At 37.2% G+C, this 15,623-nt stretch overlaps 1 protein-coding gene across 1 annotated transcript in view; it reads left to right on the top strand.

Annotated features, from left to right (window-relative positions):
- COL25A1 (collagen type XXV alpha 1 chain) overlaps window positions 1–15,623 on the top strand; it is a 452,646-nt gene that overhangs the window by 309,724 nt on the left and 127,299 nt on the right. The gene's annotated exons all lie outside the window — the stretch shown is intronic.

Below are 15,623 nucleotides of genomic sequence, written 5' to 3'. Positions count from 1 at the left end.
TTGAATTTGGCCTTTTTCTGCAGTTAAACGTTATGTGCTATTGCATAAATATGTTGTGTTAGAGATGAAAATATTAATGCATTTTCTATTTTTGTTCATCATAAGTTTGAATAGTACTTATTTGAATTTCTTATTCTTTATAGATTTTTAAGCAGATAAAAGGTGTAATATAATTTAACATTCCAGGGAGGAGGGGCATTCTTTTATTCTTCTCAAATGTGGCTCCTTTAACCATTATAAGACAATGGTGAATGCTTTGTTGTTACCTTGGTAGTGCCAAGTCCTCTGCTTCGCATCTGTGCCTTATTACCCAAATGTTCAGACAGGCTGTTCCAATGATGTAGTGGCTCCGTGCAGACATACCTCTCAATTTTCTCGTGTCACTATGCACAAAAGCGAGTACTTGGTTGAAGAGAGTCATTTCTTACAGTGGAAAAGCACATTTAAAACTTTCAGGTTGAAAACAGACACTGTGTAGGTTTTTTGTAAAATGCAGTCTGTGAAGTTAATTATTGAATTCATTTTCACCGCAGTAGAGGTTTTATTGCAAAAGATGTAGTCATTGCAAACTTGAAAAGTTTGTAGTCTTATCCCTCCTGTTTATTAAACTAGATGAAAATTATGCCATGATTTACTTTCCTTCCTATTCTTCTGCCATTTCTTCATATAGAGATAATGACGATGTCTCAGCATAGTCACCATGGCAGTTATTCTATCTGATGACCAGTTCAAAGTTTATCTTAATGGTCAAGGAGATTAAACATCATGATATCTGTCATGGATGTGAATGGAATAAAATTCTCCTAACCCTAAATGATTAGAATGTAGCCACTTGCTCCGTATGTGGTGATTATTTCACATGGCACGTCTCCATGTAGTGTGTATTATTTCTTTCTACATGCAATATCAAAATCACTCAACTTGCCCTTTCCAGGTAAGAGGGAAACTGTTTCTATTCTGAGAAATCTTCTTTTGGCAAAGGAAGTGAAAGGGTGGTTCACAGCTTAGCTGTCATCAGCGTGCACACAGCCCTCAGTTTCAAAAAGGTGTGTTGGCTTTCATCGTTTCAAAAAGTGATGATTGATTATAAAGCTAGGCCAAATTTTCAGGAGGAAACCCAAAACCATGTGAAATTCACCTTGTTTCATGTTGCATTACAAACTAAAACTTGGACCAGGTTCCTTGCAAGTGTGGCCAAAGTTCATGAACTACTTTGACAACCCAGACTGCCTTTCATACAGATTGCAGCCAGTTTTCACACTGACTGGGGCCAAGTTTCACACGATTCAGGGGCCACTTAGCATTTTAGCTGGAAAGTGGTAAAAATTGATCCCATTTTCATTTGGATTTTGCTTTGTATTGAAGGAATTTGGATTGAATTCATAATGTAGGATGAATCTTTATGGATAAAAATTTAAATGTCCTAGGAAGTATACATGAATGTGAGCATGAGAACTTACTGAATTGCCTGTCTTTTCTCAGATTCCTAATTTAGAAACAAGGCAGGTCACATTCAGTGATCTTAGAATTTTAATATAAGTAGTGTCAGCTACCTATTAGGAAATTCACATATCAAGATGGCAAAATGAAGATTTTACATCTCCAGAAAAATCAAAAGTTAGTTAGAACTGGAAAAGTCTTCAATTTTAATGAACATTAATTTTACCCACATCCTCTTTGGGCACACTGTTCCAGCTGATGCTGACAGAGGCTCTCTTTTTTAAAATGTAGATCTTTGTATTTGAATACCATTTCCATTTTCATCCTATCATAGATTTTTGAAATCCACGTTTTACCATTTTTTCCAAGTAATTTATTTCTTTCCATAATTAACAATATGAACTTAACATCACTTTAGTTCTTTGTTAACTGACTTTCCACTGGGATCTATGCTGTTTTCTTGAACGTGAGGTCCTTTTCTTTTCGTTTCTTTTTTGTTTTGTTTTTGGCTCACCAAGTGCCAGACAGGAATATATTAAGCCATATTACGTGAATCAAAGCAGGAAAATTTTGAAGATAAAATGCAAATTAAGAAGGTGAAACTATCTTGAAACACTTGGGCATATATTTATCAACATATATTGAGCGTCTACCATGTTCAAGGTACCCTACTTAATACTATAGAGACTATAAATGGGTCCACTTGCCTCTCTCCTCTAGTATCAGCAAATTCAACCTATTCTCATCTCATGTTCTTGATCACTGCAGTAGTCTTCCAATTAATCTTGCTTCCACTCTTACTGTGTACAATCCATTGCCTAAACAGCAACCAGAGACCGTTTTATGCTGTAAATTAGATTATGTTTCTCCCTGTTTTAAACTGAAATTCAAATCACTTTGCTTGGCCTCCAAGATCTGGCCCTTGCTCACCTCTATAACCTCATCTCGAACTAGTCTTCCCCTCTCCCCACTGTGCTCCAGCCACTCTGTCATCCATGTGTTCTTTAAACACAACACACTCCCAACTTGATGACTTTCTATTTGCTCTTTTCTGGTCTTGTGATTGGGTTCTTCTTATCATTGAGAATTTTCTCTCAAATACCTCTTTGGGGAGAACTTCCCTAACTACCCAATCGAAATCTGAGATTATCCTATTTTGTTTATTTATTTAGTTGCTTCTTATCTGTAAAACATGCCTCTCCTTAAAACAAAAACTCCATGAGAGCAAGGACTTCTATCTGTCTTGTTCATACCTCCGTCACCAGAACAGAAAGGACTTAGTGAATATTTGTTCAATGTTAGAATAAAATATTATCTCATCATTACTGCCCTCAAACAGCGATAATCTCATGGGTGCCTGAATAAGAAAACTGTGTGGTTTTATGTTACGTGCCTTAAATAGCCGTACTAAGAGACGTTAGATAATTGAACATTCTTCCATTCTAAAAAATAACTGCAGAAAAGGTGACACTTGAGCTAGGACTGGATGCATGGGTAATCTTTAAAAGCTTACATGAAGAGCAAGACATTAAATATTCCAGGAAGAAGAAATAGTTCATACAATATTATACAAGCAGGATTCATTTGAGGAAAAATAATATTCCATTTGCCAAGGGAATAGGTTAAATATGGAAAGATTGTATCGTATAAGGCTGAAATTTTTTTATTGAAATTACATCATGGAACATTTTGAATGTCTAGTGTGGTGGGCAATAAGGAACCACTGAAGAGTTTTGAGTATATCATTTGCTGTATATTACCACTAGACTATTTAGTGTAATTACCAATTTTTTGTTTTTCTTTTCCTGAATCCCAGAGAAGGGAGGAGCCTGGGATTCTGTTGGGTTTTTTTTTTTTTTTTTTTTTTTGGTTCTTTTTGGCTGCGCCCGTGCGGCATGTGGGATCTTAGTTCCCTGACCATGGATTGAACCTGTGTCCCCTGCATTGGGAGTGCAGAGTCTTAACCACTGGACTACCAAGGAAGTCCACCAGATGTTCTTTATGAAAATGTATAAGGTAATAGTGTCCAGTATGGAAAGAAATTGGAAGAGACTGAAAGCATGGAGACCAAGTAGACCAGGAAACTATGTCAGTCATCTAGACAAGATCATAAAAGTCTGGACTATGAGAATAATGTCCAGTCCTCAGTGGAGAGATGAGCAGAGGGGATGGTCTGGCTCAGTCTGGAACATCAGGTATCATTGGAGGTACAGGGCCACACTGAGCAGAAAGTTCAGTATCAGAATGAGAAGCTCAGTAGTGGAGAGGGGCTAAGTTGGTGAGCCAAAGCCGAAATTCCAAAGGGGTCACCAGAATATTGGAGAAAGCTGTATGTTTGCAATGGGATTCAAAAGGAAAGTTGCATCATGTCATCAATAGGGTTTGCCACAAGCACCAAGCAAAAACCTGGGCAGACAAAGAGGGAAAACCAGGGTTGATACTAGTAGAGGAGAAATGGATAAAAGTGAAGTCTTGAAGCAGAAGGTGAGAGATGAATTTGATCTACATTGGGTTTACATCCAAAATCTGTGACCATGGCTAAAGTTGTGATCATGTTAAACTTTTAACAAAAGAAGAAGAGAAGCAGTCAGGTAGTCAAATTAAAAGGTACTGAGGGGGCTTCCCTGGTGGCGCAGTGGTTGAGAGTCCGTCTGCCGATGCAGGGGACACGGGTTTGTGCCCTGGTCCGGGAAGATCCCACATGCCGCGGAGCGGTTAGGCCCATGAGCCATGGCCGCTGAGCCTGCACGTCCGGGGCCTGTGCTCTGCAACGGGAGAGGCCACAACAGTGAGAGGCCCGCATACTGCAACAAAAAACAAAAAACAAAACAAAACAAAAAAGGTACTGAGGTGAAAATTTAATACAAGTCTTATAGCTAATTGGATGTAAGGGCTGAAGTTGAAAGAGAAGGTAAACTAGAGGCGAGGTTTCTGGCTTGACTCCTTGATAACGTTGGCCAGAAGAGAGTCAGTAGGATAAATGATAAGTTGAATCGTAGTTATGCTGAATTTGCGATCTTGATGAATTATTCCATTGGAATAATGTAGCAAGCAGTTGGAAATATGAGACTAGAATTCTGAGGTGGTGTTGCAGCTGGAGGTAACAGCTACGTAGCTGAACACCCCCAGAGCAAGAATTGAGACCCCAGGGAGCAAAGTGGAGGGTGAAAGAGTGAACATAGAGCCACTTTAGAAATATCTACACTGGGGCTTCCCTGGTGGTGCAGTGGTTGAGAATCCGCCTGCCGATGCAGGGGATACAGGTTCGAGCCCTGGTCCGGGAAGATCCCACATGCCACAGAGCAACTAAGCCCGTGTGCCACAACTACTGAGCCTGTGCTCTAGAGCCCACGAGCCACAACTACTGAGCCCGCGAGGCACAACTACTGAAGCCCACACGCCAAGAGCCTGTGCTCCACACCAAGAGAATCTACCCCAATGAGAAGCACGCGCACCGCAAGGAAGAGTAGCCCCCGCTTGCCACAACTAGAGAAAGCCTTTGAGCAGCAACAAAGACCCAGCGCAGCCAAAAATAAATAAATTAGTTAAAAAAAAAAATCTTAAAAAAAAAAAAGGAAATATCCACCCTGAGGGAGTGGGCTGAAAAGGAGCATCGGAAGAAGAGAGTGAGCTCAAAAGAAAAACCAGGACATGCGATGTTTGAACAGTAGGCAGAACTACTTTATTTATTTATTCATTTATTTTTGGCTGCATTGGGTCTTCATTGCTGCCTGCGGGCTTCCTCTAGTTGCGGTGAGCGGGGTCTACTTTTCCTTGCGGTGCGCGGGCTTCTGATTTTGGTGGCTTCTCTTGTTGCGGAGCACGGGCTCTAGGTGCGTGGGCTTCAGTAGTCGTGGCACGCAGGCTCAGTAGTTGTGGAGCCCGGGCTTAGTTGCTCCGCGGCATGTGGGATCCTCCCGGACCAGGGCTTGAACCCATGTCCCCTGCACTGGCAGGGGGATTCCCAACCACTGCGCCACCAGGGAAGCCCCCTAGAACTACTTTAAAAAAAAAAAAAGTGAGGGTGGCCCACAAAACATTCTTAACTAAAAGAAAGCCACAGGGATGAGATCTATAAAAAAAACTTTTGGATTTGGTGTTCTGGAATCTTGGGATTGTAAGAGGATGCATTTTGTTCAGTAGTGAGAGGGAAAGTCAGACTGCAAGAAGTTAAAAGTAAATAGTAGGAAAGTTGACTACCTTTGAATGCTGTTGATGGTATATGATTTAATGCAGAAGAAACGGCTAACTTTTTTGGCATGAGCTTTATGTCAGGATACATTGAACTAATTTCAAGCCTACAATTTTAGGTATAATACAGTAACCATCGATATCATTTGGTTTTCTTCTACAAGACACTGAGGGTTAGATTTCCACAGATGGATGCATCCTGACATTAGAATTGCACTTCCCTCCTTGATTCTTGGGGAGACGTCATTACAGATTTGCTCTTAATCTTCAATTCATTTTTACAGTCAAACATTGCACCACAGCAGTTAGGCCTTTCTGCTCTATGGTTAGGAGGGTGCTTCTTCTGTGCTGTCAGCTACCATGCCCATGCTCAGTTTTCTTCATTTCATCCTCATAGGTTTGTATTACAGAGTTTTGAGGCTAAGCCTTTACTCTGTATTCAAGCAGAGATTGAAGACCCGCCGTAAGGGAGTTGTAGGGGGATTCCTAGACTGAACGAAAGTTGAACTGAGAAATGATACCTCATGAAATAATTACAATTTCTCATTACTTAGAGTCGTACAGCTTGCAGAACACCTTTCTAGGCAAGATACACACATCATCTCTAAGCCTCACTACAGTTCAGCAAAGTAGATTATCAGGGAAGAAAATATAGGAAAAGTGAACACAATAGAGTGAGATGATTATATCCACATGGGCTGGAGTCAGGCTGGATAAGGATCAATTCTAACTGCCACTGTCTCCATGGTTATGAGAAGGATTAAATAAAATAATGTATGAAAAATCTATAATAAGCCTGCAACAGATCATAGTTGATTATTCTCCTCAAGTTTCACATGAAGAATCTGGGGTAAAGTAAATTGCCCAGTTCACATGATTTAAGTGGTAGGAATGGGATTCAAACCCAGCTCTCTCAGCCTCTGGTTTGTGCTCCTCCCACTGGGTCACGCTGCTTCCCTATCAATAAAGTAGTCGGTATAGTCATCAACCTCAATGTGAAACAATAGAGTTTACCAAAATATCCATGGCTTAATTTATAACATCAATAATAATGATAAATAATTTTTATTGAGTTCTTAAAATATGCCAACCACTCTTTGAAGATATGTATTATTTCAACAACTCTATAAAATAGTTACTTTTATTATTTCCATTTAATAGATGAGGAAACCAAGATTCAGAAAGTTTAAATATTTCATCTAAGCAAACAGAGCCAGCCAGTGGCAGAGCCAGGATTTAAGCCTCAATACTCACAAACTACATTTTCCATGTATCCTCAAAAATAACTCAAAAGTGATTTAATAGCACAAATTTTAATATGACCTCTTTTTTTTTCTGATGAGGATTGAGCTCACACAGATTAAGTGACTTGATCTAGTTCTTTCACACACATCTACCAAAAGACAGTGCTGGGACTCAAACACAAATGTCAAGTTCTGCCCTCTTTCCACAATGCCAAGTTGCTTCCAAATGGTTGCTAGGACTCTCTTCAACTTTAAGAGTCCATGCCTTTGTGAATCAGCTTGAAAATGTCGGGGAGCACAAATGAAAACAAGTGCATCTTTTTCCTTTGCAAGCATGACAGTCACAGTCTTTACAATTCATGCACTGCCAACCTTCCCAAAACCAAAGTAATGGACGAATGCCACTTAGCAACAGCCTAGAATCTCTCCTCATGGATCATAGGGAGGCAGGGCAATGCTGACCCTTGTCCAGGGCACGTCAGGATACCCAGTAAGCTTGCTGTGATACAATTTCACTTCTCAGCTCAAGGGCACCAATTTGAAAATTGTATAATAGCAAGATCCCTGTGTATTTGCTCTTAGTGCCTTTTTTCTTCAGGATAACCAAATGAATGAAGTCTGTGTTCCTCAATTCATAATGCTGTGCTTACATGTTCTACAAGGTATTTTGTTGATTCTGGTTTTATTCTGAGCTTCTCTTTGCAAAAGAGATTGAGTTATATTTCTTGATCAGTAGCCGAACCTGAATGTCAAGTGTAAAAGGCTCAGGACTCTCCAGGATTTTCCCATTGTCGTCTGCACACCCTACTACTACCCCTCTCTCCATTATTAAAGAGGGCTTGTTGCCCAATTCATTAGGGCCTCTGCCCTCATCATGAACCACAGCCCTGGGCTTTGAAGTTAATGACTCAGATTTCTTTTCTCTATCTTAGTGATTTAAAAACATAGCCTTAAACATAAGCAAAGCTATTTTAATGTTTAATACTGTCTTTTTAAATTAAGGTATTATGTTGTTATGAAATTGTGGTAAATTTGTTAGTCCAACTTAGGCAATAAAATGAACAAGCATCATGAAGTTACCTTTTGACTATAAATTAATCTTCTAATCAGTTGGCTACCATCACCTTGCCAAAATAGCACAGAGGCCTGATAACTAAAAGATTTAGTGGTTATTGGTCTCAATGTCATCAGCCAACAGCTGGTTTTAAATGATCCTGAGCTCTCACAGTTTCAATAAGCCACCCAGGAGCTCTGCTTAACTATTTTCATAAAATTCTTTTCTCTTCCCAGTGTATTGAAGTAAATTTTCATAACAGCTGGGACTATGCAAAACTGATAGCATCTTAAAAACATCTTCAGCAAGACAGATTAAGTTCCAGAAAAGGAAAGCATTTAGAAGTTTATTTTATTATCTTAACCTTTGTTGACTTGAATGATTAAACAGATTCTCTGGCTCTGCTAAAGCATTTAGGCCTGGATATTAATTTGATGTTCTTATTTAGTTAACCCTTGCCTTTCTCTTTAGCCCTAATGAATATACTACTCATTTGGTACTGAATGTATTGCCTGTGAAAAGGGAATGGATATAACACAATGGAAAGAAATAAATTGTGAGAAAATTATTTTAATGATTTCCAGATTTGGGAGAAGTTGGCATGGAAACAGCAAGCTCGTTAAAATTTGCAAACGTTCTTGTTATATTTTATAATCAGAGTTCTCTTTTAAGTGTTCTGTCATACTTCAAAGCACTGAGAGCCCAGGAGCATTTGTAAATTTGTCCTAATGTGGGTTAATTTAAGGGATAAATTATTTTTGTAAACAACTGTTGATATGTAGACAATATTTCCCTTGGAATTCAGTGTTGCAAATTATATCTCAGTTATTGATTGTATAGCTGAGCCCATTAAGGAAAAAAAATAGATATTATGAAAAGTCGAGGAAGTGACTTTACCTATTTTACATCACTTTAAATCTTAAAATTTTTGTCTAATGTCAAGTATTATACAAAGAAATCTATATATACAGTAATCCAGTGGGATAAGTTTTTATACAGAATTTTGGAAGTTAAAGCAAGTATTTCACAAAACCCTTATAATTACACACACACACACACACACATACACACACATGCGTGCACACTAGTCGAAAGCCTGAGGTTTGAGCCCTTAACTGAAAATTCTATTAATGACCATAGATGTATTACAATAAAACCAAAATCCATTCCTAAGTATCTCCTCTGATAAGGAATTCTGGAGAATGATGCCAGCCAGTTTAAATAGCTGTTGGATTTCCATTTAGTCACTTTTAGCGCAGTGACCTTCATATTAAAATAGCTACTCATTATATTTCATGAAGTAAAGATTTCATTTGTCCACACTTGTACTCATTGCTCATATCAAATGCAATATTCTTCTTTTTACTTATTTTACTTTTTTTTCATGGTTTATGTATATTGACATATACCTTACAGTCTTTTCAGGCTAATGTGCACCATTTCACATTTTTCTTAAAAATGAGTGGAATGAAAGATTTTAGATGAAAAATATATGTATGTATATTTAATATTATTACATTTATATTTCTTTTGTTTGAATTTTGCAAGTGCTGCTTTCTGTGAAATGTTTTCTAAATAATTCAAGGAATTCCTTGATAAAAAAATGAGCTTTTCTGAAACTCAAAACTATACAGATGATTTTATTCTCTTTGTCTTATATTTAAGCAAGATAGTTTTCACATGAAGTCAAACAAAAGAGTATTAGGTTTATTAATCCATATACTATGGAGTTATGATTTGCATTAATGCCTGCAACTGAAGCATATAATAAAATGTGGAGGGAAAGACAGATTAGTGGTTGGTGACTTTCAATATTATATAAGGAAGAGAAAGTAAGCCTTTAGGTAAATATATTAAAATCTGTATTTGAAATGGACAAAAAAACCTCAACATACTATAGTTGGTAATATCTATAAATAAAGAGCATATTGCAAATAGGAAATACAGCAATTTATAAGCAATTTACACCAGCAAAATCCAACACAATTACCACTATTCCTTTTCTATCACTCCCAAATGCAGAATTATAATTGCAACAGAATGTTAGAGGTGGATTAACTAAGTAGAAATCAAGAAAGTATGAAACAGCAGATTTTTAATGGTGCATCAGGATTCGCAGAAGGAACTAGAATGCAAGACTGTATTTTTGATTCATCCCTTCAGAACGGGTGGAATAATGGCTTATGCGTTGACAGATCATGTTCAGGGAGAACAGTTCCTGTAGGTCTGAATGAGATGGGTCTCTGGAAAGTCATTTAGTGCCAGACAGCAGCATCCTTTCATAAGCATACATGCACTAATGTGTCCAGCAGCTCCTTGTAGCAGACACAGCCTGTAAATCACAAGTGGCAAACAGGACTGGCTTTGTAGGAAAAAGATGTCAGTTGCAAGGTCCTACTTCACATACAATAATTCTAAAGCGACTTTGGAGGGAGTCAGGAAGCTTTGATTTTCATTGCTTGGAAGTCAGTTAAATTTTATTTGAAAAGTGTTGTTATTCAGAGGAAACTTTACTGACTGCTATTATTTTTATTAGCACAAGTGAACTTTTGAATATTTTACACACAAATAATAATAATAATGACAACAATGCAACACTATTTGTTTTTATATTCCACATACCAAAGAAACTTCTGGGCCTTCTTATCATACTTTATTACCTTGTAAGTTTAGCATGAATCTGTTCATAAAGAAGCCTAAGTGACAGGTAAGGTGGCATCCAAATCCTCCAATGTAGCATTAGAATACCAAAGAACTAGGAGCATCTGACTCTCTTTCCAGGACAGGAACTATAGTTAGCTCCAGGCCTAAAGGAATTCATTAGAATTAAGAATTAAGATAGGGAAATGGTGGTGAGTAAACAAGAGAAATTGGCATGGCAGAGTGTCACTGCTTTTCTGGCTTGAAGCCTGTGTGACGTGATGTGAGACAGAAGGAACTAACTATAACCCTAGGAAGTACAAGGGGACAACAGGTGGTAATTCCTGCCTCATTCACCATGTCTTCAAAAGGACATGTCAGCCTGAACATTCCAAGTTTATTGGCAGGTGAGGAAAAAAGCTATAGGAGACACCACCAGATTTTTAATTAAGAATAATTCGATTGTTTTTAAAAATAGCTTTATTCCTTGGGCCTTCCATCAGCTTATTTTTAGAAGCTGAGTTAACCTAGTTATCTAGATTATTAAAATTGTGACCCAACTTTGAAATATCGCACCCAATTCTTGATCCCATCATGACTTAGAGGAGGCCATCACCATGTGAGATTTCCGGGATTGCTGAAGAGAGATTCTTCCACTGGTGAAGTAGGAAGTACGGAATGAAGGATGTGACTGAGAAGGCTGTGCCCAAACACAGAACACACCAGAGACTCTTCTAAAACACACCTAGTTCTAAGTTACATATGCTGTGTTATTTTGCCTTTTTCAAGGTGTACAACTTGTTTCTCATATCACACACTTGCTTTTTGCACCAACAATGGTTTAAAATATTATAGTGCATGTCATTCTGTATGTAGGTGTTAGAACATGTATCATTCTCATTAACAGGAATTATTCTATCTATAGAGATAGATAGATACACATATGTGTGTGTGGATATTTACTTACAATTGCACTGCCTATACTGTCTTAATGAAACAGAGTTCTCCATAAGCATAGATTATTATTCATGTATACAAGATCTAAACACATACAAATGTGAACCAACCTACTCTTGTTTATACTCTGATTCCAATTAAGAAAAGTAAAGTAAATGTTCAAAGCAGTTTGTTAACTTTTTTTGGAAAAAATTGATACATCTTCTTTAACTGTCTTTTTTTTTTTTTTTTTTTTTTTTGCGGTACGCGGGCCTCTCACCGTTGCGGCCTCTCCCGTTGCGGAGCACAGGCTCCGGACGCGCAGGCCCAGCGGCCATGGCTCACGCGCCCAGCCGCTCGGCGACATGTGGGATCCTCCCGGACCGGGGCACAAACCCGCGTCCCCCGCGCCGGCAGGCGGACTCCCAACCACTGCGCCACCAGGGAAGCCCCCTTAACTGTCTTTTTAAAGAGTATTCTTGTGTTCAGTATGGTAATTCAGAATTGTCTAAAGAATTGTCTAAAGTTAATATAAATTAACTTTTAATAATTTCAAGCTTAATTTTTCTTTGTGCATGTCCTAGCCTGCAAGGAACACCATTCTCAATGTTCCTTTGCAAAGTTAGATGGAAAGATCTCAGTGATGGTCCTTGCCTATGACATCAGTTTGGCTCTGACCTCACAGTAGAGTCTACTGACTGAGCTTTTTCATGATCATCTTTGAGGAGCAAATACTTGCCTTGACTTCAATATTAGAGAAAAGTTTGAGAACTAATTCAGAACTCAGTTGCTATTTCTTAGCTACCTTATTTCTTTATATTTCTTAATGGTTGAGGAAGTCAGAAGTTTCTAGAATGCCAGCACCAGAATTTTCTTTTAGTTTATAAACTTTTTCATACGGAAGGGACTCTTAACATGTTCCTTGAATTTAGTATAAGTTATAGCAGCACCTTGTAATTTTCCAGCCTTGATTCCTCCTTACTTTTAATTTTTTTAATTTTTTTTTTATCCTACTGAACTGTTCTTTGAGAAGTTAAACATTTGAAAGATTGTAAATCGTTAGTATAGTTTTATCAGATGTTTTGAAAATCGGAAACTATTTTGTCTTCATTAGCATGGCTGATTATTAACATGGCATATGATACAGCATATGGGAAAAAGCCCCTAGCTACAATTTAACCATTTTTATTAATTTTTTAACATTTCTTTAATACTATGCCTTGTTGTTTAAAGAATTTACTATCTATATGACAATAATTTTGATAATGAAAACAATAGTAAGGAATTTTTTAAATTTAATTTTTATTTTATATTGAAGTATAGTCGATTTACAATGTTGTGTTGGTTTCAAGTGTACAGCAAAGTGATTCAGTTATACATATACATATCTCCACTCTTTTTCAGATTATTTTCCCATATAGGCCATTAAAGAGTATTGAATATAGTTCCCTGTGCTATACAATGAGTCCTTGGGTTTTTTTTTTTTCCTCAATTTTTTTTTTTAATTGGGGTAGAGTTGTTTTACAATGCTGTGTTAGTTTCTGCTGTACAGCTAAGTGAAGCAAAGTTCCCTGTGCTATACAGCAGGTTCTCATTATTTATCTGTTTTATACATATTAGTGTATATATGTTTGTCCCAATCTCCCAATTCATCCCACCCACCTTCTCCCCCCTCGTTGTCCATACGTTTGTTCTCTACATCGGTGTCTCTATTTCTGCCTTGCAAACCGGTTCATCTGTACCATTTTTCTAGATTCCACAAATATGCATTAATATACAATATTTGTTTTTCTCTTTCTGACTTAATAGTAAGGAATATTCTACCTTTTCTATTATGTTATTTTCTTCTCTGCCAAGTAGGTAACTGCTATGTTTAAATTAAGAACTTCACCCCTTACACACACCACTTTTATTTTTTGGCATAGATAAACATAAATTACTTCTACTTTGACAAAGTAAAGTTTCTAAAGAATCATCAGTGTTAGGAAATTCTAGAGTATAACATTATAAAGCCATTCTTTATAAAGCCTTTTTTTTTTTTTTTTTTTTTTTTTTTGCGGTACTCGAGCCTCTCACTGTTGTGGCCTCTCCCATTGCGGAGCACAGGCTCCGGACGCGCAGGCTCAGCAGCCATGGCTCACGGGCCCAGCCGCTCCGCGGCATGTGGGATCCTCCCGGACCGGGGCACGAACCCGTGTCCCCTGCATCGGCAGGCGGACTCTCAACCACTGCGCCACCAGGGAAGCCCTATAAAGCCTTTTTTGTTGCCTTTTTTGCTCAGTACAAAATTACTTTTGAGCCTTACAACTTTTTGTTTAGTAGTCATTCACAATTATTCAATAATATTGTAAAAGGAAATGAATTTTGAGGAGTAACAGGAAGAAGGGAATATTTGGAGATGTCTTAGACATTTTGGATTTGTTCAGAAAATTAATGTAGAGATTTACAACTTCATCTTTCATTTTACACTTTTAGGCAGAAAAGTCAAACAAAATAGAAATAGAAAAAGCTTTGTATGTCACCAGTACAACGTTGAATGTTAATGCTGTAACTCTATACCGGTCTTTGGTATTACTTCCACTTTGGAGCCCTGTAGTTCTAATAAAATGTGTCAGAGAAGAATGCAAGGTTTGAGTCACAGTATCTACCCGGAATTTTATATAGTAACTGTTATAATCATTCAAGATTTTCAGAGTGTGTCAAATGAAATGGCATGTGCCGATTGAGAAACTGTCACAATTTATATGGGATTTCCTTTTAGGGTGGAGAGTAACATCCTTGGTTGCAGTGGGGGAAAGGAATGCAATGTCTTTATTTTTTCTTATTTTTGAAATGTGATATACTATTTTGTACAATCTTCCCTCTATGTTTTATTTTGAATCAATAATTCTCATGAGGCGGATTAGAGGCTACAAGCTGGTAGCCTGTGGACAGATTCCAAGAGTAGATGCATTTTATTTGCCTTACCCAAATTACTTGCTAATATTTTAATATTGGGCAATTTCATACAAAATCTTGTTTTAAACTTCCTCTTGGAAAAGTAGAAGATCTGACACCATTGGGTACATATTCTTTTATAATTTCAGTTGGCTGTAGCTGGATGGAATCTCTCTGCTTTAGATGCATTCTGTATTACACTCAGCCCACTTCAGTAATTTACATATGTGCACAGCCCCTGTTGGCACTGGAGTTTGTAATACCTGAATTAGAGATTAAGATAATTTTGCGTTTGATATTATGATGACAAAGTCCATCAAAATATACAGACGCAGGTAACAAAACAACGAATGACAAATCGTTTATCTTCTAGGAAGAAGGCTACATTATTGCCTTTAATTGAATTTACATATAATTTGTTTTTAAATTACGTAGAATTCTTCTTACCTTGGTGGTTGTCAATCTATGGTAGTGTAGACTTTTTTTATTAGTATACCAAGTCTGCTCAAAGGTCATAATTAGGACTAGTTCAAACTTGGTAGTTTTATACCAAGATGTCAATATAATTTATGCCATCTTTCAAAATTTTGTTGAAATATGAATTGTAAATAACAGAATTTTTATTAAGTTACCTTTGTTGTATATAGAATAGTAATTAAATAACATGCAAATAATATTTAAAAGATATATTTTAGTCCTTTAATTATATATTTTTAAAATTAGAAACTATAGATGTTGAAGGCTTGCTCTTCAGAGTCACTCCTTTGAGGGAAAATGTAGCCCCTAATTACAGAATTTCCTCTAGGTTTTTCTTAGCAGTATATAGGATGTTTGTTTATTACTTAAAATGATCTAGCTTAGACATCTATGTAGGTTGTAGCCAAAGTTCATAGATATTTAAAATCATAATATAAATTTAGTTCCATATGTTTTTTACTGGACCCAAATAATTTCCTTTATAATACTAATCCGTATATTTCTAGAAGCGTTCATACTTTAAGGCACTATATATTTCTTCTGGGTTTTTGTTGTTCTGGTTGTATAGTTAGATTAATGGAAACATCCCCCCTTGTAAATTGCCCTTACAGGGCACCAATAAAAATTAAGTTAATAAATTGTTTAGAATTGCCCTTTATAGCTATGCTGACAAATCTTAAGAAAAGGAACTAATTTGAGTCAGT

Source organism: Monodon monoceros, unplaced genomic scaffold (genome assembly GCF_005190385.1).
Source record: "Monodon monoceros isolate NGI ecotype Baffin Bay Population unplaced genomic scaffold, NGI_Narwhal_1 Super_Scaffold_20, whole genome shotgun sequence".
Classification (NCBI taxonomy): domain Eukaryota; kingdom Metazoa; phylum Chordata; class Mammalia; order Artiodactyla; family Monodontidae; genus Monodon; species Monodon monoceros.
The sequence above is the reverse complement of the archived record's forward strand: the minus strand, read 5'-3'. Positions and strand labels throughout refer to the sequence as shown.